The sequence below is a fragment of the Ambystoma mexicanum genome, chromosome 1q (genome assembly GCF_040938575.1).
Source record: "Ambystoma mexicanum isolate Mex_15411 chromosome 1q, UKY_AmexF1_1, whole genome shotgun sequence".
Taxonomy (NCBI): Eukaryota; Metazoa; Chordata; class Amphibia; order Caudata; family Ambystomatidae; genus Ambystoma; species Ambystoma mexicanum.
This window is the reverse complement of record NC_090922.1, coordinates 1208511623-1208538535: the sequence shown is the minus strand read 5'-3', so window position 1 is coordinate 1208538535 and position 26913 is coordinate 1208511623. Positions and strand designations below refer to the sequence as shown.

Below are 26913 nucleotides of genomic sequence, written 5' to 3'. Positions count from 1 at the left end.
ACTATCGACCAAGCTCAACCCGATGGGCCACCCATGGCAGGATTATTAGTTGCCACCAGAAAATCTAAAAACCTTAATTTGGAACCCATGTTTTCTCCCAGCTCTTATATCCAACTAGTTAAAATCACGAGGCACCCATATGTTCTTGCAATCAATGTATGCTGGGGTAGTGCCAACTAGAAAGTGGACGACTTTTTGAACAAATAGAGGCCACCCTTGACACAATCTGTTTAGATCTTACAATAACCTGGTAGGAGACTTGAATCTACACTTGTTTAAAAATCTAAGTGTCAATAGTTGCTCGTTGGACCCAGTTAGTCCACGAGAGACATCTGATTATTATTAATGGTGTACTTCCCAGAGATACTCCTCAGCAACACACTTGGAGAGGACACTTGCAAAAGACCACCGTTGACTACATTTATAGTAATATGAACTTCATGGTAGATGTCTCTAGAAATAACCCCCGAATGAACAGTGACCATTCACAATTGTGTTTAACATGGGCTTGGCTGGTATACTCGCACAACCCCAAATATGGGCATATGATAGGACGCTTACACGTGACAAATGGCAGGAACCGCATAAAATGGACAGAGAAGTCCCTGGAAAAACTTGAAACTAAGCTGAAAACAAGGAATTCGTCGCATACAACGGACATGGGAGGGTGGGGGTAGTTGTATAACATCTTTACAAATGTTTTCACAAGGGGAAACATTAGGCAAGCAAAATATCTTCAAACGTTTCCATATTTGACCTAGAGTTAAAAATCAAAAAGATGGCATTAAGAAGAGCAATCGGAGGAACAAGGGGGCTATCAAGTGATCTTAGATGTGCCCAGATTAGACATTTAAAATCGGTCTCAAAGAATTGGATGAGATCCAGAAAAACTTTAAAACTGCAAAAAGATGGATAAGCAATGCTCATCCAGAGGACAAAGAAATCAGCCGGAATCTGGGCACTATTAAATATGGCTCTTCACAGAACTCTGACACCAGTCCAGATAAATTCAATCTTGGAGCAACGCTGGACGGAGTATTTCACAGAACTCTATTGTTTTCCCTTGCCCAACTCTTCTGTCAAGCTGTCTAACATAAAAACGAAACAATGTTTGCAATTTGATAGAGATTAGCCAGTCAGATAGCACAGCGAGCTAAACGCTCGCCCTCGATATCTGTGTCAGCCTGCTGTGGCAGGTTCGAATCCCGGCAGGGTCAACTCGGCCTTTCATCCTTCCGAGGGCAATACATTGAGTACCACTCTTGGCGATAATGTCTTCTGAGACCTATGGGTATCTAGCGCTATATAAGAAATGTATTATTATATAATATACATCTCTAAATTAAGTTCTTCAAGATCTCCGGGCCCTGATCGCCTGAGTAATGCCACAATGAAACCGCATCCGGAAGCTTGGGCGAGCATATTGGAGATAATATTCAGGTGAGCTATGGATAAAGGCATTATTCCATTCTCATGGGCAACCCGATAATTATCCCCATATTTAAAAAGGGGATCAATCTAACAATCCCACGAGTTATAGGCCTATTGCCTTGCTCTATACTCTGGGAAAAAATCTTGGAACGTATTTTAAGAGATTTCAACCAATGGGTAACAAAACAATGAATTTACGAGACCCATTTCAGACTGGTTTAATTCCTGGTCTGGGCACATCAATTAATCTGCTTACTATAAACGCCATAAAAGCTTATGAACAACAAAAGCGACAACCACTATATATGGCGTTGATAGATTTCCGGACAGCGTTTGACTCTGTGCCGAAGGAGATCTTGATTTTTAAAAAACGAATGGATCAACAACGCCCTTTTTATATGTTGAAACAGATATACCAATTTCACACACTATCGACAATCCAGGTGCGTCTATCTATGGATGGACCACTTTCACCCCCAATAATTACTGAGAGAGGATTGAAACCAGGCTGTTTAATGGCATCTGCCTTATTCAATTTCTTCCTACCGGATTTTGGGACGATCGTTTAATGGTCTTGTCATTGATCCACCTAAACTAGGTCAGGAAAGAATCAAATGGCTGCTATACACAGATGATTTGGTGCTTAAGACAGCTCAGGGTCTGAAAATAATGTTAAAAGCTTTAGATAAATATGCACAAGAGAATTATCTGACAATCAATACAAACAAAACTAAGAGTCCAGTATGGATTAAAAACAAAGAAAAAGCACAATCGCAAGTGGACACTACAGAACGCCAACCTAGAACTGTCAAAGAATAGATCAACCTAGGTCTTAATTTGAATGGCCAGCTCTCTGACTTACCATTTGTACGAGATTTAAAAATCCAGATCTCAACTGCCACTTCTCAAGCTAAAATAATGAGTGCGAAATATGGTACATTTTCGATTGCTGTGACTACGTATTACAAACATTTATATCAACAGTATTGTATGGGCAGAGTCGAAACCATGGAAAGCAGGCATTTTTTGGCAAAGAATTGAGGGAACATTTTGGAAGAGAGTACTGAGCTTGCCCCTGTCTGAGCCAATGCCAATTATAAGATATGAAACGGGTTTGCTATCTATGTATAGCATATACATGGGGGGAAACTGTTTGTTGTATTGTAAATGTCTGATTGTATCTGATGTTGATTCTCTACTATCCAGATTGTCTGTATATGTCAAATCCTTTGACCATGGCTTTATGGAGAACAAAGGTACTGGAGGTATTGTATGCTGCAGATATATCTGAGGAACTTCTTGTCGTGAATCCAGACCGAGCTAAGGTTAAACTAAGGTAATGGGATTGGATTCAAACAAGATTGAAATGTCTCTCTTATAAAGATAATCCATTCCGAGTTGAGAAATGTGGAACATTACCTTCGTATCTAAGTCACTGTCACTGTTGCTTTTGCTTGGCCACATGAGGAGAACACTGACAATTACGTTTCCACAGCCCCAGGCAAAACAAGTTATTGGACTCAGACAGGCAAGAAATCACACAGACTAATTATTGGAGTAAAATGAAAATGGCTCATTATAGGCACTTTATTCACACAATATATGTATACATGAACTTGGCATAGACAAAGATAGTTAGCTATATAGAAATATAGATATAAATTGCTTCACGATTAGCAAGGATGCAGAACACGCCTTTATCTTGGCCACTACGACACTGCTTAGTCCCTGAGCGGGTAGGCGATGAGATCACTCATGCGAGCGGGGTCTGGGGCGTAGCGTCCTCCCTCTCGGCGAGACTGCTCGACCTGGGGGTCCAAGTTCTAACTAACTTTGCTACAGGCTACAGAAGGCCCTCTTTATGGGGGGCATGACCCCACCCTTCTCAGTTGTCTGCACTCGGCCAAAGAGCAGATTACAAGTGGAAGGGGCAGAGACTGGAAAAAACCTGTCGGGAGTGGAAAAATCCAGCGCCCCTCACCTCACATCCATTCCCAGAACCCCCTATGCACCTGCAGGGTGCTCTGACTCCCTTCCCGTATTCGTCCTTCAGTGTACAATACCATAACTGTTCTCCACAGAAAGTCTACTCAGCAACAATATTTATGTAGTTATGTGACCTTGCTCTGCTTTCGCTACTGAAATGCTTGTTTATTCTGCGAGGGCCGCAAAGACGCATGCTTTTATTACTGTGATGGGAGATGAGTGTCAAAAATGGCTGCGCACTGACGCCATGTTCTTCTAACTCACATTTCTCACAAGCATTACAGTCACCTGATCCAATTCACAGAACAGCTTTTATGCGATTTCAGGTTGAATTTGTGGCACACAAATGAAATTTTGTCAAAATGGAGATTGATCCCTTTCTGGGATGTCTGTCGATTTTGTGAACAAGAACCTGAGACTATTGGATTACTCTCCTTTAAAAAAAAAAAAAAAAAAAAAAAAAAAACGTCAAATATGTTCTTAAAGTCAAATGTTAATGACTGCAGAAGAATTATGGAGACTTGCTTTTTTTTATGCAGAGAGCCAATCACACAGAATTGCCATTATACATTTTTTAATGACTGAATATTAATTGTGACAGCAAAAATCAGGAATAGAATCAAATGTGATTATAATCCAAAATGCTGTTTTGTTTTAAGACAACATAATGGTGTAAAAATTACGCATTTTTATGCTTTTGTTCATGTATCTTTAAATGTTCATTGGAATGATTGATTCTATTTTTTTTTTTGTATTTGGTTGTAATATGTGTGTATATATATATATGTTTCTTTTTGTAATAATTGTTTAGTAATTTAATACTGAAAGGTTGATATGGAAAATCAGCCAAATCAATAATAGAAAATATGAAATGGGAGAGAAATGTTGTGCTTCACTTGGGGGTAGTTGAAGAAGCAGTTGTTCCTGTCTGTGGGGTTCTTCATATCGACACATATATGCTCATCTTTAATAAAAAAAACAAGTTGAGTATAATACGAATCAACTGTATCAGGGTTGCTCACTTCACAACCCTTGTCTGGGAAACTGTTGCATTGGTCGGGACCAAATTGTTGATAATGGTGGCTACTGCAGTATGAATATATTAATGAAATGTTGAAACTCATGCTACTCAAAAAGCAAAGTCAAATTTGAAAAATAAGAGCTGTGCAAAGCATTGTTGTTGTGCTGGCAATGTATCTGTTAAACAACACTGTGTATCAAAATGAAATGCCTTTCCTGGAATCCATTCATTTGGTTGTTTGTACTAATGACCTATTGGTGCGTTCAGGCAATCATTTATGCAGAAAGGGGTGCAGTGCACCTATGGATGTCGGTACTGGATGAAAAGAGGACTTAGTTTGAATTTTGGGAAAGTTAGCAAGACCCGTTCCTTGAGGATGGGCCCAAATTAAGTTTACCTAAATCTCGCCCCAAATAGGGCCAGTCAACGCAGCCTGGTGTGATGAATACTACGAACTCCTCGCAAAGCCCATGCCAACTCATCGTGAAGCCCCTGCCTAAAGTCTCCTCCCAGGTGGCCAGGAAAAGGCAGACCCTTTCTGATCCTGACTTTGGGGGTGGTGTTCTGCGGGAGGTTCACCTGGGAGGAGAAGGGACCAGTGGAATGAGAGTACTTTGTGGGGTAGGACTGACCTCTCCTTAACACCAAAGTATGTACTGGCTTGTTGTCTTTTTTTATATTTTTTATTTTTTTTTGTTCCCCAAATTGAACATCTTAATATGGGTAAAAACAATCGTAAATCCTTAGGCTTTGAAAGAAATGAATAACCTGTGACTTGGAGCCAGAAACTCCCCTAACTCCAAAAGGTACAGTGAAAAGCAGTCTGTGAATAATAATTCATACTCTAAAGAAATGTATTCCCCTATACAATCCAGTCTTGCGATTGATCCTTATGATATTCCATTAAAGAATAGTATAAGGAATAAAAATGCGTTTAAAATAAAAGAAGTTAGAAAAACTATTTTTTACGGGAATTATGTGCCTTAAGTCTCTAAATGCTGGGAATAATAGGATGGTAAAGATGAACAAAACTGCAGGAGTGGTCTGCTTGTTAGTGTCAAAGACCCAAACCTGAGGGAGACTGGGAGGTTTAATATGCCCCCTCAGATGCATGCCATTAGTGAGAAGGTAGAGCAGTGTAAGCAGCAGAAACTGGAGGAGGGAGAAGACGCCGGGACCAATGACGGGCAGAAAGTAATAGCTGGTCCTGAGAGAGGGTCTTTTCCTCCAGAAGCCTTATTTGCAGAGGCTGCACAGCGGGAAGCGAAAGTGTGGAGAGCTTTCTTCCCCACAAGGCTGTCTTAGTTGGCCGACAAGCACCAGAGAACCTCTGGAGCAAAGGAGGCTCTGTGTAAAAGTGACGCGAGTGGCTGCAGGATTAACAGATTTTTGGGTCGCAAGGAGCCACTGAAGCGAAGTACCTGTGAGCAGCGAGGGAATTGGACACACACGCCTTATCCAGTGAGTTCACCAGCTGATGGTGCCACCGGAGCGCTCTGAGACTGCTTGCTTGCCCGATACAGGTGTGTTCCAACTAGAACACTTTTTCTCTTTGCTCCTGCATTGTGCTTGTAAGCCCCGTTCGGCCCTGACCCCTGTTCTTGCGCGACATTCAAGTCTGGTTTTGGGATAGGGATTGTTTGGTGTTTGCTCTGGGATGCTATCGTTATATAATTCTGTGAGTATTGTTGACTCCTGAAGGCATTTAGCTGCTTGAACGATTGTGTTGTAGAGACTTTATTTGGACTACTAGTTTCTTCTTTTGGGGTGGGGTGGTGGGGGGAGCGAGTCGGCAGGGAGAGCGTGGGTGGGGGCGCGGTGGGTTCAGGGACCCTATTCAGCACCGCTGGTGTATAATATTGATGCAAGAACTTAAAGTGTACCAATTTATATTTTCTGTTGAGATCCACTTTCCTAGTTGGTGCGCAGCAATAATACCAAACCTCTTTGGAGAGCGAGCTGCCCAAAGACGACTCCAATTTCTCATGCGCAGCTGTGGGTCACCCCACCCTCCGGTTAATGTCCTTGACGTATAGAATCGAGACCAAACTCCCACTGCCTTCCGCGGCTATCATCTTGTGGAGAAGCTGGGCGATATCGGCAGCTTTTGGAAATTACCGGTAGAGCTCTTTTAAGGTAGTCCTAAATCTGAAATATAGAAAGAGTAGTCGTGTCACCCAATTGTTTAAAGTCTTCCAGGGTTAAAAACTGCCCTTGTGGAAAGAGGTGCTGACACTGGGAACTGCCCAGTCTGTTCATACAGTGCACATAAATTCTCTCACTGGTTCCTGGAATAAAAACCATTGGCAACGGGCGAGAGTATAGGACTTAGTGGCGCAACTTGCTGCCAAGCCTTGCACATACCCCAACTAAATGTTCTCTTTAGCCATATAGAGCGGAGACATTTTTATTCTTTTTTTTATACTTGATTCAACTATTTTAGTAGTTTTTACACGTTTTTTGAGCCTTAAGTTTGTTTCCCTCTCTTCCTTTTAGAAAAGTTTTTGGCAAGTCTATTGGGAAGATAGAATTCTCTTCGGTCTTGATTAATGTTGTTAACTTGTCGAAAGTGGACAGGAATCTTATTTGGTGTCCAGGTTGAGGCTTTCTATGAAGTTTCCTACTGCAATCACTGGTTTGATGTCTTTTCCATTCATCAGGTACGTCCACCAGTATTCTTCGTCCAAGCTACAGAAGTACGTAAAAAGGTGACCGAGGTGTCTTCTGTTGACAGTTGAGAAGATGTTTTAATGTTTTAATGTTTCAACTGTTGGGGCTCCTCACAGTATCAGCATTTGTTGGATTTGGTTTTGTCTCGGATTGCTTGGATTTCTTTGGTTTTTAGAACATTTAACCTGGCCCTCATTAAAACTGAGCGTATTATTTTGTTGGGAAATTTCACTAGATATTTACAGGCTCATTCAGTTTCTGGACTGATGTAGGTAAATGCATGGTTAACTTGTTCCTTCCGGCCAACTCAGCTGTTTGACACCAGTCTTTCCCTCCGTTTTTTGGCTGTTTTCGTTGGATTCTTGTCGAGCTCCTCCTCAGAGCTTCCAATTTCCTCCAAGAGTTGGAGATTTTTGCGAACCTACGAGGCCAACATTTTGTCTCCTTTTTGTTTATTTCTTTCAGAATAATCTCGTAGATTTTCTGGTTTGGTGAATGGATTTTCCTAAACAGCATTAAGCCGTTGAGATCGACGGTGGCTATTGATTAGGTTAGGCTTAGCTCTTGTCTGATTGATGCTATGGGAGTTGAAGATGGCAAGTGCAGTAATTTCCTCCAAAATAGTCCTAGTTTGGGCCAGAGTTCCGATGGTGTAGCTGGCATAGCTTCTACCCCGTAAACTATAGCAGGTACTACTTTTGTTTTTTAGAAAATTATTGATGCTTTGAGAGAAAAGCATCCAAACCTTTTGTCAATCATCTGGGTTTAAATGGCTAGATTTTAGTTTTTTTGACGAATGGTTCCCTGCATGGGTTTTTCTTGAGGATTAGTACTGATGGTTACACCTAGGTATCTGAAGGCTTGCACTCTTTGAAGGTGTTCTTTATCTAGATGCCATGTTGGTATTTCTTTTGTTTTTGGATCTTTTTCGATGATCATCACCTTAGTTTTTGTTGTTGAACACTAGATCGTTCGATGTAAGGTAGGCCAAAAGGTTAAGTTTTCTTTGGAGGCCTACAGCAGTCTGATCAATTTTAAGATAATTTCTTCTGCATATAAGAGTCTAGGGATCTTTTCAGCGCCCACAGATGGTGGGAAGGTTCTGATGTTGCTCTTAGCTAGTTGAAGGTCACCAATGTGGGCGCTGTAGAGCGCAGGAGCCAGGGGATAACCTTGTTTTATCCCTCTGTAGGTGAAGATGCTTTGGGAGAGTAGTCCCGCTTTATTGAGCCGTACTCTCATGGAGGTATTGGTGTGGAGCGCTTTAAATGCGGCTAGTACAGATGTAGCACAGCCCCAATTGTTGAGTTGATCCCAGAGTTTGACTCTGTTCACCTTGTTAGAGGCCTGAGAGAGAGGTCAATAAAGGCCAGCATGAGACTAGGAGAGCCTTCTAGAACTTTGGATTTTAAGATGCGAAGTGTCGTCATGTTGGCTGAGGTTCCTAGGTTTTTAGTGAAACCTGTTTGGAAGTGATCGTGGCTTTGTGGGGATGATGACCAAGATTTAAATTTTTTTAGAAGAAAGGCTCTGAAGAGTTTACCAATACAGTCGAGTAGCTAGATGGGCCGATGGTTGATCAGGTTTCCCTTGTCCCCCTTTTTATAGATCGGGACGATGTTGGCAGTTTTCCAAGGTTAAGAGATGTTTGTCTTATTGCATGTTTTAAAGATTTCAGCGATCCAAGGTCGGCCATGCTTTATGGTTTGCTTTTAGATCTGCGTTTGAGAGCCCATCTGGGCCAGGCGCTCTAGATGCTTTTAGCTACTTGTTCTTATGCATAATGGTCATTTTGTCTTGCACAATATCCCATTTGTCATTGATTAGGTCTGGCTCCCAGTGATTTGATTGTGGTCTGTCAAAAAGTTTGGTGAAGTGCAAGATCCACTCATGCTCACCAACACTGTTTGATCGATTTTCAAAGCAATCTTGGCCGCATCTACTAAGGTATTAGAGGGATGTATCTTGGCGTTCCGAGTTAATCGCCTCAGTTCCAAGCATTTCAGTCTAAGGGTTTGGTTATTTGAGTGGAGAGCCGAGGTAGGTTTGGTTCTTGAGGCCGGGGATTGGAATGGGATGAGCAAGGGACAGTAGTCTGTTGGTATTGAATCGGTGTTCAGTTTGTCTTGATTCACCAAATATCGCCTCGTTATTTCAGGGATTGCTGTATCATTTAGTCTGAGCATGGTTCCAGTGATGTTGGTCTCCACTTTTTTCTCCATTTGTCGGTCCGTGGTTGGGGATGTTCCATTTCCCATTATCTTAAGAAGGTTGTGATCACTGTTCAATGTACGAATAACCTCAAAAGAGGTTATTTTTGCCAGAAGATTTCTGGAGGTGTAGATGTGATCTAGAGTGGCTTGTCTTCCTGCAAGTTCCCATGTTGGAATTATCGGTTTGTTCGGTTTTTTAACCAATGAAGATTGTGGAACCCAGGAGTCCAAGATTGAGCTCCATCCCTCTGGCTATCGATTCAGGGTCGAAATTAGTTGGGTTCCTTTTGATTTTGTTGATGAGGTAAGTTTTTTTTGGTCGGTAAGGTGTCCTAGCGAATCTATTGTTACGTTTAGGTCCCCACATAAGATTATATTGTCTACTGGACAGACATGATTCGAGCCGTCAAGCAGGGTTTCAATTTTTGGAAAGTAGTCCACTGAGAAGTCTTTGGGGTTCTAGTAAAGGTTGATCACCAGGTGGGTTTTGTGTCTGATCTTAAGATTCACCAAATTTCTTGGTTGCACAGATATTAAGATCGCAAGAATGTGCGGGTCTCTTATTGCTATTTTTTCTAGGTGCAGGGAACCCTCTGTCCTAATGGCAGTCATGAGCCCTGCTCGGGGTCTTCAAGTGGTCCTTTTTAATGCTGGAGAAAATGCAAGTTCGTAGTCAATACTGTTTGTTCATCATCCAGGTCTCATACAGTGGTCAGTGGTTTGGCCTGACGGGGCAGTTTGCTTCATTGCTAGGATTTTTTGGTGAACCAGGCTGCCGGAAGCCAGGACCAATGTTTTAGTTCCTCGGCTATTTTCCTTTGTTGCGTAGAATGGTCCACTTCATTGACTCTTTCGTTTTTTGAAGTGGCTTGGTCAATGGTGATGAAGCAGTTTTTCTGGGGGCCTGCTGGTATTCGCTGTTTCTCGAACGATGTCTCCCAGTGAGAGTTTGTGTGAGCTTTTGTTTGAGGATGATCTGAAGTACATTTTTTGGGTTCATCTGTCACTTCTGATTGAGGATTTGGATTTCTGATTTTTGGTGTTCTCACTGGTTGTACAGTGTACTTTTCTTGTAGATGCTGGCTTCCGGTGACTGGAGTTCAATCTCGTGTCAGTCGTGTGTCTCTTTACTCGGGATCCAGATTTGGAGCAGTGTTGCCTAGTCGCATCGGTTTTTGATCTCCTATCAGTCCTATTTCTCATTTTTCTGGATCCTGACTTGAGGCGGTGTTGTCTACTCACGTTTGAGCGCCTTTGGTGGTTTTGGTCAATTCAAACAATCTAATGGACCTTAGGTCATTTCTTCTTTTTAAGCGTGAAGGAGATCTGTGGCTATTCTTGCTATGAAATCTAAGTTCCGTCAGGTCGTACCCAAGTTTATGGAGATTCTTGCTAGCTTCTCTAAGAAGTTTCTTTGTTGTAGTAGATAGAATATGCAAATGTATTTGATTTGTATCTTTGTCATTCATAAACTCCACTATATAGATGTCTCTTATGACAAGTTTTCTCAGGGACTGGATGTGGTGAAAAAGATTGAGAGTGGTTTTCCTGTTCAGGATTACGTGGTCTCCATCCTTCAAAACACGTTCCAATGCAAAGGAGCAGATTTTTGAAGATCTCGCCAGTCTTTCTTGTCTGTTCTCGATAGTGATAGTTTCCTTCCTGTCTTCTGTTGCTACTAGATTTTTGGAAGCGGGAGTGTTCTCTTGTTCGAGCATTGGGTAAGGCTTTTGATATCCATCTGGAAATCGGTCGAGGGTCTCGAGGCCCTGCCAAGACACCATCTTTGCACGTCTTGCTGGGCTTTGACTCTCTGCTCGCTGGTGGGCTAATCACCATTCGGTTTCCGATTGTTGGAATCTTGTTGGAAGTCCTGTTGGTCGACTTTTTAAGTTGAGATCCCTTCTTTTCTTACCGTTGAAGTAGGGGACCTAGTCAGTTTACTCTTTAGGGCTATGAACTTTGATTCTGGTTCTAGTGTGGGCAGACATTCGCGTGAGGGAACAGCTTTCTCTTGCCCCAGGATGTTGCCACCGGTTCTGCTTCTAAGGACTCTCTAGAGTATTGGCTCAGGTTCAGTACGGCTTCCATCATTTCACTTTCCGTAGGTGAAGATGGGGCCAAACAACTGTGCCGGTTTGCTGATAGTTGTCCTATCGCCAATTGTTGAAGATGTCGGTGTCCTTTTAGCAAAGTTCTTTTTTCATAGTTGAGGGCTGATTGCTTTGTGTTCTGAAGGTCTTAGTTTTCATTTTGGTTGGAACTTCAGGATGTTGCTCAATAACGAGATCAGCCTCTTGTATAGAGCAACCTTTTTTGTCTATATGAAAAGGGATTTGTTTGAAGCTTTGGTTTCAGGTTCAAACTTTGTAGACCTTTCTTATGATGATCTTTGTTTGTACTCTATTTCTGTTTTGTGTTCATTTTGGTGTTATCTTGTGTTTGAGGTTTCGTTTGCACTAGGGCATAGGGTGGTGGAGGACACCCTGGCGGCAGCAGGGATAGGGGTGGGGCCCGCACCGGGGCCTGCTCCGGGACTGTTGATGAGAGAAAAAAGACTTCTAGGATTGGAGGGTCTGCTTGTGTCTGGACTGTTTCCATTGTAAAATTGAAATTTGTGGTTTCCAAGATGGCCGCCGACACCAGATAGACGTGTGTCGATGGCGCTCTGGAGCTCTCCAGTCGAACTAAGCGGTTCGACCACCCCTAGCAGGCTGACGAGTGGCGGGAAGTATTGAATGGTGGTCCCCCGCACTCGTGGATAACCGTGGCCATGATTGCGACCAATGGGGGGGGAAGAGAAACAGAGGCACAAAGCCCAGCGAACACCAGAGGCCCGCGTGAGAAAGGCAACACGACGGACGGACTAGCACCGGTGCCGGCGGAGAAGGCGGGCTGAAGCGAGACGGGACTGTGACCCCGTTCCCATCCCCCCAAGCAACGAAGGGTGGGAGACAGCCTCAGGAGAGCGACTGGGGGCACGGCTGAGTTCCCGGCTGCCTCGTAGCCCAGCGTGGGAGACCGGGCCCCCCTGGCGCAAACACAGACAACGCCGGCTGGGGAGGGAAGGAGGAGCGGCGTCTTGACCCCAGCGCAGAGTCCCTCGGGATGAGGGGGACAAATATGCGGCCTCATCTTTCCCGATGCTGGGAGGGGCCGCCAGACCTGCCTGCGGAGACGGGGCCCTAAGGCTTGGGCTGCGGAGAACCGGCGCACGGAGAGGCGCACACCTGACCTGGATGGGCGCACGGCAGCGGTTGCCGCACACGCGGCGGGCGGGGATCCGGGCTCCTGCTGTCAGGAGTCGGCGGGTGTTGGGCAGAATCCTGTGCAGTTCGGGGGGGAACACTGCAAGAAGATTAAGACTACAGGAGTAAGCAGTAAACCCAATTGGTAGCAGTCTGTACCACCCAGATTTACCTGGTAGCTGTGGCTGAGCATTCAGACTTCTCTCAAGATGAGTAGGGCAGTATACAGAGAATACACAATAGGGCTAAAACACAGTAGAGCAAGCAAACACTGACCAGATCTTTGTATCAAAAGTATATAATTATTTATTTAACACACACTTAAGGAAATACACTAGCACTATAAATCAAAAGCCAGTTCAAACACAATCAGAAAAGTATACACACCTCCCTTAGCAATTATTAGACATGTCTTAAGTCAAAACACCACTTTTTGTCAAAACAGATGTGAGCGCGTAACTTAGATGGCTTTCCAATAATTCAGTAAAGGGAGAGAAAAAGGCAGGTCATGAAAATAAAACAGTTCCCAACACTTTGCCTTCACTGACTTGTTTTGGTCTTAGAAGAGTATACTGTAGAGCCAAAGTTCATAGGCCTGGGCCACTTTAAATGGAGCAAGGTGATGTTCCCAAGATCGCACACAGTTAGAAATTAATTCAAGCCTTGTAAAAATGTTCAAAAGCGGTTGGGTTGATTCCGAAGGTAAAGTTAGGTCTGGGGGCCAACCCAGTTGGAAAGCCAAGGATTTAAAGGTCACCTTTAGCAATCCGCAGAAAGGAAGGCCAGGCGGAACATAGTACCTTAAAGAGTGAGGAAGCTCCAGCAGGGGCAGTTGTTTTTTTTTTAAATAAACATTTTATTGAACATTTAACAAACAATACAAACCATAATTGCTGTGGAAATAATAACTTTTCACATATACATTATTCAGCCGTGTTCACTGCTGCCATCTTCCCACCCCCCGTTCCGAGCCTACCACTTCTAGTGTTCAGTTCCTGCATCTTGTGGTGAGGTTTCCCCTTCCGTTATATCCAAGGGGTCTTGAATTGACACAAATAGTTCAGCTATAATCAGTCTCCAGGCCATCAAAGTCTCTGTCCCCCCCACACCCCCAGTGCTACTAGCTTCCTGCCATACCATGGTTTCAGCCTCCGCCCACTTCTGCAGGTCTTTCTACCACAACTCCAATCGTGGTTTGTGGCACGCCTTCCACCCCATAGCTATCCTCCTCTTTGCAAGCGCATATGCCAGATCTTTCAATTTGCCTACATGCCCGAGTTTCCGTGGCCTAGGGAACCCTCCTAACGGGCAGGCCCACACAGTGTCCATCATGAGCCTGATATCCCTTGCTTCCAGTTTACGTGCAACCTCACCCCAAAAGCACTCGATAACTGGGCATGACCAGAACATGTGTACCATGCCCGCATTCTCTTCATCGCGCTTAGGGTATGCCTGCCGTCCCATTTTCTTAAACTTGCCCATCTTTTGGGGTGTCAAGTACGCCCTATGCGTAACATACAATTGCATCTGTTGAAGTCTTGCGTTTCTCGACACTTTCTTGTGATACCCCTGAACTCGTACCCACATCCCGTCCTCCATTGGAGTACCCACTTCCTCCTCCCATTCCAGTCTCAATTGCACCAGCTCCTTTCCCACTCTGGACATCATCATCTCATATGTTCTAGATATTTCGTGTCCCCCTTCTGCTATATCATATATTATGTCCATAGTAACATCTTGCTCTTCCTCCAGCACCAATTCAGACCACGTTCTCTTAAGCCTCTGCACCAGTCTATGATACGTGATGTACTGACCGGTGTGCAACCCAGTTTCTGCCCCCAGCACCTCAAAGTCTGTTATGGCCCTTTCTTGCCAGATGTCTCCCAATGTCACTATCCCAGCCGGCTCTCAGTGATTTCTAATTGTCATCCTTAGTTGCTCATCCCCACCCGCCAGTGCAACCAACGGTGCCTGAGGGGAGCACGGGCATGGGTTCCCCATCAGTTGGCACGCCCTACGCCACATTTTCCACCCTAGCACCAACATCTCGGGGCGCCCATCCATAGCAGCCTGGGGCAACCACATTCTCTCTATTAGGTAAAATGGGGCACAGTCCCGTTGGAACAACCTGGTTTCGGTGGTCACATCCTCCGAGAGCCATTTAGCCACATATTGCAGCTGACTTGCAACATAATAGACTTCATAGTTAGGCAATTTTATACCCCCCTTCTCGTAAGAATTCTGCAGCTTCCAGAGCGCCACTCTGTTACGTGTACCTTGCCACAGGAAGTCCCGAAACATACTGGCCAATCTACTAAAAAACGTCTTCTTTGGTATGAAATACGGGATGTTCCCGAAGTAGTGCAGAAGCCTAGGTAATACTACCAGCTCCAACATTGCGCTACGTCCCATCATTGCAAGGGGCAGTTTCACCCAGAACCGCATACAGTTTTCAATTTTCGTGATAGCCACTAGATAACGAAATGTACTGGGGCCCATGGTACCTACAGCATTGGTAGATGCTTTAGGGGGTTTCCTTTATACCTACCCAGGGGGAACATACTGGACTTCTGGGGGTTCACCGCTATGCCAGACATTCTCGCATACCTTCCCATCACCTCCAGAACATATTGGAGGTTATCCTCCGGGTACCGCAGATACAGTAGTATGTCGTCTGCGTACAATATCAGGTGGCGTTCATCGCCCACAGGGATGCCTATCGTGTCATATTGTTGCTTTAAATAGATCGCCAGGGGTTCTAGAGCCAGTATGTAGAGCATATGGGACCATGGGCAGCCCTGTCTGGTTACTCTGCGGAGTTCCCACCTATCTGATATCACTGACCCTGTTTTAACCCTGGCCAGCGGTTCACTATATAACATTTTGGCCCATCGTAGGTATCCCGGACCCATCCCATAGCTCGCTAGGGCTGCCATCAGCCACGGCCATTTGATCGAATCAAAGGCCTTTACTGCATCCAGCGACACCACCGCCAGTTCCTCTTCGCTGTCGTTTTCATATTCAAGAACTCTGTGGAGCCTTCTGAGATTATGAGATATGTTCCTATTAGGAACATAGCCTGTCTGATCCGGGTGTATCAGTTTACCTATAACTTTCCTCAGTCTATTTGCCAGGATAGCAGTCAAAATGTTACTATCTTGATTCAACATTGACAGGGGTCTGTAAGAACTGCAGCAGTGCCCTGGCTTATTAGGCTTGGGGAGAGGTATTATAATCGCTTCTGAGTGACTCTGGCAGTCTGCCTCGCTCATGCGCCTCGTTCAGCATATCTAACAGCGGGGAGCACCTAATCTTTAAATGCTTTATAGAACTCGCTCGGGACTCCATCAGCCCCCGGGGGTCTTACTAGTCGGCAACTTCCTTACCACCTCTCCCAACTCCTCCAATTTAATCGGTGCATCCATCGCCTCCCTTTCTTCTACACTAATCTGCGGCAATCCTATGTCCTCCAGTGTTTCTTCTATCATCTCGCGATCGTCGACCCCCTTCGTCCCCATACAACAGCCCATAATATTTTGCAAACTCCCGATTCACTCCCTCCTGCGTGTCCATTAACTCCCCATCTTCACTTTCTATCAATCTAATTGGGGGTCTAGGGGTTTCGCTCTTATATAGCCATGCATAAAAAAAAAATGCATAAATAAAGCATAAATATAGGGGCCAGATAATGGAGAACGCCGTTCGGATCATAAAAAAGATCGACAGAAGAAGCCACGTGACAGAGGCCAGAAGATCTCTCCATTGGCTCAGAGTAGAAGATAGAATCCTTTTCAAGTCCATGACTTTGGTTTACAGGTGTCTATATGGAGTGGCCCCATCCTATCTCAGAGCCGATTTCACCCGATATATGCCTAACCGGGCTCTAAGATCCCAAACACAAGGCAAGCTACAGATACCTCAAGCACTCTGAGCGACTGGCGCTAGGAAACCCTTCCGACTCGTGCTGCTCAGCAGTGGAACAACCACCCAGTTTCCATGAGGGCAGAGCCAAATCTGCTAATCTTCAGAAAAAATATGAAGACTTATCTTTTTAAATAATGTGCCATCCCTCAACTGTCCTCCTTCCCACGGTTTAACATCGATCTTTCTCTCTGCGCCCTGATGCCTGCGGGCTATCGACGCATTATAAATAAAAAAAATCAAATCATGCCAGAAGCCTTCCTGGTTTACGCCTCCCGCATGTTGCCTCTCCATATATTTCTTGTAGTTAAGGTTACACAATCTTTCCCAATGTCCTGCGCACTTTTGCTGCAGTCTCAGTATTGGATCACTATCTTGGTCGTCATTGTTCTCTCCCCTCAGTGCCTCTTCCAATTCTCTTTCAGCTTCCTGTATGTCCGCTCGGATCCCTCCCTGCAATCCTTAAATTTCGCTATGGCCACTCCTCATCACAACTTTAAAGGCCTCCCACAACGCGCCCGCTGAATCTACACTGCCCTTATTAGTCTCAAAGTAACTATTTCTTCCCTCATGTCCTCCCTAAACAGGGGGTCTCTGAGCGCCTCTGCCCTGAGGCGCCACGTCAGAATTCTCGCCCTCGGGGGGACAACATTGCCAGCGAAGGACCAGGGGCGAGTGGTCCGAGAGGACCCTTGCTTTATATTCAATTTTCGTGATTTCAGTCAGTATCTCTGGAGTGGGAAAGACATAGTCCAGCCTCGTGTGAAGTTGCTGCGGGGCAGAGTAATGCGAATACTGTCTTCCCTGTAGATGGTGCACACGTCATACATCCGCCAACCCGAAATCATTCAAAAGTGTCTGTAATGCCTTAGCCGATGGGACAGGCTTATCCGGCTTCCCGTCTGACCTATCCATCTTTAAATGTGTTTAATACACAATTAAAGTCCCCTCCCCAAATCACTGCACCCCCTGCACACATGCTCAGATTACAGCATAGCGTTTTAAAGTATGCCGCAGTATTTTGGTTCGGGGCATAGGTGTTTACCACACTTATTTCCCTGTTTTCCACCAATCCCTTCACCACAACCATCCTCCCACTTGTCTCCACCAGCGTCTGTAGTAGCTGAAACGGGACGTGTGGCGCTACCCAGATGATCACGCCCCTGGCATAAGCCGAATATGGAAAACCCACCATCATCCCTTTCCATTTCCTCTTGATCATTTCCAACTCCTCTCGCGTCAGGTGGGTCTCTTGCAGCAAAGCAATATCTATTTTCTGCCTTCGTAAATATAGCATCACCTTATTCCTCTTTAGATAACTGATAAGACCCCTAACGTTCCAAGTAATTATTGTAAGGTCCCCCATGGCTTGACAGAGTCCCCCCCCCCCGCAACCCCCCCCCTACGCGTGCAGGCCAAATACAAATACAACCACTCAACTCTTGTGTAGGCTCGTTTCCCAACTTAAACTCCCCTTAACTAACATGTCACCAACCACATCCGCCATCCCTCCGCCCACCCTTCCCCGCCCCCACTCACACTGAAACGCCCCTTCCCTCCCCTCCCAACTGTTGCCCAGCTCCATCCCTGGATCTCGGGCTCCCCCACATCTGGCCTTTTTTGGTACTACCCGTACTTAGGGCGACATCTCCTCACACGGTCCCATCGGCGCACATAGGACTTCTACTAATAGGGATAAAGCGCAAGTATCCTGTGGCTCCGATATATTAATATAGCTACGTAGCTGTAACGTTGCCTTTGCACCCGCATTGTATAATCCGGGTAGGCTGTGATCGTTGCTGCCGCTCTTGTTACAGTACCACCTTTTTGGAAAAATACAAGATCTTTTCACGGTCTCTATAATTCAACATTTTTGCGATGATAGCCCTAGGCGGCGCCCCTGGTTGTGGCCTCCTCGCAGTACCACAAATCCCTGGGAAAGTTTATCAGCTCCCACTGCCTGAAGCAGCATGGTCTCGACGTAGTCCGTGGGGTCCGCTCCTTCTTCCCCTTCCGGCAGGCCCACCACCCGTATGTTTTGCCTGGCCTGCCCTTCAGCCTCCTCTGCCCGATTCTCCAAGTTGGCCACTTGTTGCTTCAGCACGTGGACCTCTTTTGCATTTGTGGAGCTAAGGTCCTTCCTCGTTTTTCTTTACAGCACTCTCCAAGCTACTAGTTTGGTCGGCCAGCGCTCACATCCTGACGCAGCAGGTTAACATCTATTCCCACTGTGTATCTTCTTTTCCAGCGCTTCTCTGAGCTCGGCCATCACCACTCCCCATGAGGATTTCAGTTCTGTAATAGCTTCCAGTATCTGTTGGCGGTCTCCCACCACACCCTCAGTCTCTTGTACTTTCATCCCAGACTGCGCTGGGGGAGTGGTGGGTTGCTGCGCTTTGGTAAATATATCCAGGGTTGGCTGCTTCACTCTGCTCTTGAGTCCCTTTTTGCGCCATATTACGGGCACCTACTTATGCTCCTTCCGTGCAACTTTCCAGGACCCTGCGTACTGCTGGGGTCTGTGTATAGGTTCTTTCCGGCCACAGTGGTTAGTGATACTCCTAGGGGCAAGCCGCCCTTTTGTGCCTCCTGGGCCGCCCTGCGGGTGAAGTCACAACACCGTGATGTCTTGGCGATCTCCTATAGGCAGGCGACGTCTTCCTAGGTGTGCCCACAGTCTCACCCAAGTCGTGGAGAGTCCAGCCTATCCTGTCCCTGGCTTCCACTGCGCTGCACCTCCCTGTCTGGCAGCAGCCCTGTACCAACAAGTATGGATCTCTGACTACCTCTAGTCAAGCTGGTCCGCCATCTTTCTTTTGTTCTGACACACTTCATATGTCCAGTCCTGTATGTTCATAGGCCGGTGGCACTGCTTTGTTGTGCCTGCTTGCCTCCCCCGGACCTCAGGGCTAGGCTGATATGAGCCGTGGCATGCCTGCAGTTTCTCTTCATGTCAGCTCATCTGCGTGCGTGTATTGTACAGAGTTGTGATGGGACACTTCCCCGCAGGGCGGGGGACCTAATGAATCAGCTTCCTCCCGTGCGGTCTGCTTTATGTGTAAGTCTGTTTGCAGCTGGCTCATACACCTTTAAATGGCAGTGCAGCAGTCCCCAGTCACGCTCCTTCGGCTCTCGACGCTCGGAGCGGCCCGCTCCGCGTTATGCAGTCTCAGTGGTCATCGGCGCCGCATATACATTTCATACCGCAACGGGTCCCTCAAACAATGATCTCCTGGACTGAGTGCCCATTCCAAGGGGCACCCCGTGGGCCCGCTTCCAGTTGCCCCCCTGTACTGCGGCGGCTGAAGGCTCCCGGCCTCTCACAGCATCAGCGCTGCCCGCTCCTTGACACTTTGTGGCAGCTCGCATCCGGACCTCGATGCCTCCACCAAGCACGCCCACCGCCGCGCTCCTATCTCTCTCTCTGTGCTGGGAACACAACAAATGTATCAACGGGTGTGGGTGCCCCATGCCATCAAGGCTCCTTCACCAGCCGTCCGGTCTTTTCAGGGGCTGATGTTCATCCTGTACCGTTGTTGCTAGCAATCGCCAGGACAGACTGTCCTTTGCCCTCAGGCTGCCATCTTTAGAATTCATTACTCATACGGTCACGGGATACAAAGTGTCTGGGACGCCACTCTCTCGGCGCAAACAGGGCTCTGTCTCGCTCTCCCTCAGCCCGATGTGATCACACGCAGTTCGTGCTGTTTCCAAGCCTCAATAGGCTATTTAATGCATGCTTAAGACAAGATCAGTATGCTGGATCACGGAGCTCCCAAGAAACACAGCCTATTCCATGGCTGCCTGGCCACGCCCCCCAGCGGTGGCAGTTGTTCCTGGCAGCGGGTGCAGTTCGTTGTTTCGACCAGGGGAAGAGAAGATCTCGTCGAGGAGGAAACTTGGAGTCGTTGCACTGCCCAGGGAAGAGACCAGCCGCGGAGTTTGTTCGGTAAAAAGGTGCGTTCCTTTTATTCGCGGTCACAGTGGTGAAGCTTGGCTATCCGGCCGCCGGGGTGCATGGCATGGGCGATTCGACCAAGAGACCTCCTGGAAGGCGAATGGCGAACTGGTTGATCCCATCAGCTCAGAGGAAGAGGACTCTTTCAGCAGAAGATCTTCTCGTCGTCGGGGGAAGTGGTGAGGTCGTTGCAGCAGGGCTCCACCGTTGGTGTCGTTGTTGCAGATGGCTCAGCTTCTCCCCTCTTCGGATTTCTTGGGTCCTGTGGCGACTTCTGAAGTTCCAGTCCCCAAAGCCCTGCTTTTATGCAGAAAAACCACCATTCAACAGCCTAGCTGTCACTCAAACATGCTCACCACTGGGCCAATCGGAACAGAGTGCGACTTGAGTTGCTAAGGCAACGCAGTCCAGGGTGCAAATTCCCCCCCCCACCCACACATCCTGTGGAACCCAGACAGAGTGGCACCAGTTGGAGGGCTTCTGTGGAGAAGCCCGCCAAAAAGTGGAACAAAGGGCCCGACCTTGGTTGGAGTTACAGAGACAGACACAACCGCCATTTTGGAATAGAGTTCTGGCGAAAAGACCCAACCGGTGATTTTATATTAAATCAATAAACCGGTGGTATCTTTAACATTGCACCAAAAAGTGGTGCATTTAAAACCAATGAGGAAAATCCCATAGGACATTTTCTCTTGGAATATTTTGCTTGGTAACCACTGCCACCAGCCAGAAACTCGACAAGGGGGGACTGGACAGTGCCCCCTTGGAAACAGACCCAGGAGCAATCTAATTAACCCCTTCCAGTACTTCCACAATATGGTAGTTTGTACTGGTTCTGTTCACAATTTTGGACTAGTGAAGCCAATGATGACTTTACATGCCCTGGGAGACAGTCGCTCCCAGGGTATGGAGTCTATGTTTCGGGGTCACAATGACACCCCTGTGTTACTGCACTGAGGGTGCTGTGTAACACATATACTAAAACAGATGATACCCTATGGAGTAAAAGACCCCATATCCCATAAGCACACAATGTCAAAGACATACCTCAAATCATGACTAAGAGTGGGAGAAAGAGTCTCACTCTTAGCAGGAGAAAATAACAAACCCCAACAATCCAGCAAAGCTGCTGGGGGGGACTCACTAGGTTTGGGAAATTAGCCTTACAAGAGAATTCTCCCTAACAGCGGGCCCCCTGGAGAGAGGAGGACATCCGTCGCGGCAGCGGGCTCCCTGCCGGATTCAAGGAGGCGTCGGAGACGACCACTCAAGGGGAGGGGGCAGCAAGTCCCGCTGGGAGGGAAAACGGGAGAGCGGGTGCGGGGCCTGGCAATTTCAGCACCGAGGAGTATTTCAGGCGGCCACCCCCCCTGCCCAGTGGGGACCCCGAGGGGAGCAGGGGAGGCCCCCCCCCTGCATGATCGGTGGCCACCGCTCCCGCTGCACGGTCTGGCAGTTGCCACCGCACCAACCTCCAAACAAGATCAAGCCCGGAGCTGGGGAAACGGGCAGTACATAATAGATTGTCAACTGCCCTCCCCGGTCACAAATGGAGCCCTGCAGAACACGGCAGATAGACTTCGCACTAGATTTGTCCAGTCCCGCACGGATTCATCTACTCCGGGGACGAAGCCCAACTAGCCACTGAAGCGGCCACGTCGGGAGACACCAAGAGCATTTTCTCTAAGCCCAAACCGGGGGGGACAGTACAAGGGGAAGCACTTACAGGGTCAGTGAGGCTCTCTGGCCGGAGCCCCGCGTCCAGAGCAGAGACCATTGGCCAGTCATACCTGACATGGTCCCATAACCATGGCTGCCAAAAAACAAGAGCAAGGCAAACAAAAGCGGTTTGTTGCAGGCACACACATCAGGCCCCCTTGTAACTATGCGGGCGAACAAAGATGCGGCCGAAGATCGCAGGGCGACACAAAGGGGAACGGCGGGACAGGAGCACCTCGAGAGCTCAGATTTGGCAGCACAAATTTCACGCCAAGACCTGCGGGGGGGGGGGGAGATGCTCTCCCTCCAAACGTCATTGGGAAGAACATTCCAGTATCAATTCCAACTAATGAGATCAGAGATAAATCGGGCAATGGCAGAAATCAAACAGGAAGTAGGTCAGCTGGGAGAGATAACGGATCTAGTCGAAAGAGGCCTGCAGGAGGTGAAAAGATGGAGAATAGTGAGGCAATTGAGAGACTGGACACGGCAACGCGAAACCTGGAAATCGGAATGGTAGACGTAGAAAACGGGTCTCGAAGGATCAATATTAGACTTAAGTTTCTCCCGGAAACTGTACAGGACAAGGATTTGAAGGAGACGGTTCAAGGGATCTACGCGGAGCTGCTGGGGGAGCCCTCTCCTGGCAAGATAGCTAGACAGGGTTCACAGAGTGGGCTACCTCAACAGGAATCTGAAAGCCAGGCCGCGAGATGTGTTGGCCGCATTTTCAAGGTATGCCCAAAAAGAAGCAGTTCTCAGGGCGGCCAGACAGAGCCAAAATCATTTAACGGTCAACGCATCGAACTATATAAAGATCTCGCCAGCAGCACCCTACTTAAATGGAGCCCAATTACCTCAAAACTCAAGGAAAAAGGGATCAGGTACAAATGGACCTTTCCATTCGGACTCTTGTTCGAGTGGGCAGGTGCACAGAAGCTGATAACCACGATGCAAGAAGGGGCGGACATCCTACAAATCGATTTGGATCAGGGGCAGGACCAGGAGCGGGGTGCGGCCGGATTGAGTAGACCACTGGAAGCGGGAGTTGGGATGAGACCCAGGCAGTGGGAGTGGTCAGTTGTGGGAGAGGGGGAAAAGGAGACCCGCACCATTGGGGCCCACTGGGAAGGAAGGGGAGGCTGTGGTCGAGGAGAACTGACCTGAGGTGTGGACAATTATAAGTGGGTGGTGGATGGAAAGATTTTATCTTCAAGGAGGAGAGGAGGCGAGACGAGCAAACGTCATGGGATCAGTAAGGGTGAGGAAGCCTAGGGAGGGGAGGAGGGAGACGGGAAGACCTAGTGTTAAGGTCTTCAGGGATAGGGAGGAGTGGGAGTTAGGGGGTGAGGGGGACCCTTCAGGTGCTGCCCAAGGGGCAAAGCAGACACTGCAAATGCGACCGGGAACTTGGAACAGTGACAACCAATGGAAGTAAAGAGCTGGGGGGGACACAAACGGCAGGAGCAGGAGACAAATCTCTGTTCAAATGGGAAACTCATAACGCCGGGGGCCTCAACTCCCCACTGAAAAGGAATAAGCTGGAGCAATTCACGAAACGGGGAAAACCAGACTTTTTGGGGCTACAAGAAACACACCTGCTCCGTAAAGATTAGAGCCGACTTAAGCTAAGGGGCTTCGACCAAGTGTTCAGACATCAGGCCCCACAAAATAGGGCGGGGCGGCGCTGGCCGTCAGGAACACAGTCAACTTCAGGGTGGCAGAGACTCTTGGAGACAAAGAGATCAGATTCATAATAGTAAGAGGCAAAATCGCGGACGCAATATATACTATAGGGGACATCTACACACCCAATTCAGGACAGGATTCCCTCCTGCGTGGCATCTTAGGAAAACTAGGAGAGTGGGCAAGGGGCCAGATAATCATAATGGGTGACCTAAACATAGCCTGGGATAGGATCAAAGATAGATCGGGGGGGGGGGGCGCCAGGAGCATGGGTGGGGGCGGTGGCCTCGAGTGGGCTGAGGGACAAAATGGCAACCATGGGTCTGAAGGACGTTTGAAGGGAATTGAAAGGGAACGCGGAGGGTTACACCTTCCTCTCTGACGTCCACGGGACACAGTCCAGAATAGACTATATCTGGGTCTCTGGGCAGAGTTAAGGAGATAGAGGTAGGCCCCATGGAAAAGCAGACCACAAAATACTATCAATGCAGCTAGAATTGGGGGAGAAGAGAAGGGGGATATGGGGATGGAAATACCCGGAGTACCTGCTGAGGGATCCCATAATAAGGGAGGAGATGGAAGTAAGATGAGAGAGTTCTCTGACAATAATGAGAGGCGACACGGGAGAAGACTCAAGGTGGGAGGCATTTTAAAGCCACAATGGGGCGGGGGGGGAAACTATAGCAGCCAAAGCACAAACGTCTGCTGGCCCTGGAGGCCCAGCTGGTGGCAGAGGTCGAGAGGGCGAGAAACAAGGTAGCAGAGACCCCCAACAGGCACAATCAGAGGGAATACAGGAGGGCGGTGGGCCTATTGGGGATTACGAACTAAAAAAGCAGAAGGGGCACTACTGTTTGTGAGACAAAAAATCTACGCCAAAGGGAACAAGAGACTCCCTACTGGCACGCCTCCTCCGGGGAGCGTCGTCGAGAAACACAATTACAGCCCTAAACACAGACTCAGGCGAAAGGGTCACACGAACAGAAGACATTCAAGAAACATCGCACGCCGAAGCCCAGGAGGAATTCCTGGAAAAGATGAGCTTGCATAAAATAGATGGAGGCGCCAATTCGCCAGCACACACAATTTGTGCTTAATGCCACTCGTTTTTCACCAGGCTTGCCGCCAGTACTCCGGAGTGCAATTGCAGCCATTGACTACCACGAGGACTATAGCCATTTAAAAATGGCCGCCCGCAACCTTTGTCAGTAGATTCCACTCGAGGAAACACACCAGGCTCAGATCCGCATCCTGATTGGCCTGGAGTCCCTATTTCCTGGCCAATAGCAAGCCCTTAAACCGGCACACCACCAAAGGCACACTGCCTAAGGCTTCCTCCTGTTGTGAGCCTGTCAGGAGCCGGAAAGTGCCAAGTGCCAGAGCCCCTGCTCCTCCTGGGACCCACTTGTAACATCTTGTTCTTGCATACTCATATATTAGGGTAAGCAGCTCACCAGTGTTTTGGGCAAACCTTCATTGCAACCATTGTTGTGCTGTTTATTCTGTCAGATTGTTACTCACATTGCTGCAAGGAGCTGTTTAAAAGGTGAACCCTGTTTGCACATGCATTTTGCCCTAATTTGAATTCTGAATCTAGGTGAACCCCTGTTTGGATGGAAAGATTATGCTCCTCTAGCTTAGCGTAAACTCTAAACCTAGGTGAACCCCCTGCTCAACTGTATCTTCTTACACATGCATCCCTAACCATTGCGCGAACTCTGAATCCAGGCGAACCCCTTTTGCTCAATCGCACTACTGAAAATTAGGAAGAGCAAACCCCGCCAACACCTAAATACCTGGTTCACATCCTTACTGAAAGACATCGGACAAAAGAAACGCCTAAGCGAAAAAACCTCGAGTTTAGATCCCTCAGACACCAACAAAAACAACCTGAAGAAATTGGCCACCCTCTACAAAAAAGAAATCATATTAGCGAAACAAACCTCCTACAACACCAATAGGCCAATGGCGCTTATTAACGTGGATGCTAAGATTTACGCCAAAATCTTAGCCAATAGGATTGGGGGTTCTCCCAGACCTGATACACCAGGACCATGCGGGATTTATAAAAGGAAGACAGACAGCGGATAATATAAGGAGCGTGGCACACCTAGTGGAAAAAGCAGAAAAACTCACACCCCGGCAGCACTATTATCTCTAGACCAGGGGTGCACAACTGATTTTGACAGAGGGCCGAAAGTACCTTACATGAGGGCTATAGTGGGCCGAAAAGTGAAAGTGGGCGGGGCGATAGGCGGGACATGTCAGGAGGCTTTTTCAACCCCCAATTTGTATTAAACACATGGAAAAAGATATGTTTTTGAGGGGTAACGATTTTTATTGCATTTCAAACTTACATTTTGTACTACACATTTTCCATTGCTATCATTTATTTCGATTTAGTTATTGTATATCGTCTGTTTAATTATATTATATATATTTTATTGACCCTTGATTGGACATTCCGTTATTTTGGACTGCTATAGTTTGCTGTTTGGGTTACCCAAGAGGAGTATGGCCTTCGTTGAGTCAGGTTTCCTCAAAAAAGCAAAGGATGTACATCTCCTAACTGTGCCTGTTTTAGCTTTATTATTGAGTTCACTCTTGGAGTGCAACACTATGCCCCATGGCTCCCATCCCCAACCAAACCCTATGCCCCATGGCTCCCATCCCCAACCAAACACTATGCCCCATGGCCCCCACCCCCAACCAAACACTATGCCCCATGGGCCCCTCACCCCCAACCAAACACTAGGCCCCCTGTCCCTCACCCCCAAGCAAACACTAGGCCCCCTGTCCCTCACCCCCAAGCAAACATTAGGCCCCATGGCCCCCTCGCCCCCAACCAAACACTATGCCCCATGGCCCCCTTACCCCCAACCAAACACTATGCCCCATGGCCCCCTCACCCCCAACCAAACACTATGCCCCATGGCCCCCTCACCCCCAACCAAACACTATGCCCCATGGCCCTCTCACCCCCCTAACCAAACACTATGCCCCCTGTCCCTCACCGCCAACCAAACACTATGCCCCATGGCCCCCTCACCACCAAACACT

The 26913-nt window shown here is 47.4% G+C and overlaps 1 protein-coding gene across 7 annotated transcripts in view; it reads left to right on the top strand.

Moving 5' to 3' along the window:
- The window catches only part of MIER1 (MIER1 transcriptional regulator), an 846254-nt gene that overhangs the window by 62234 nt on the left and 757107 nt on the right, over window positions 1-26913 (top strand). The gene's annotated exons all lie outside the window — the stretch shown is intronic.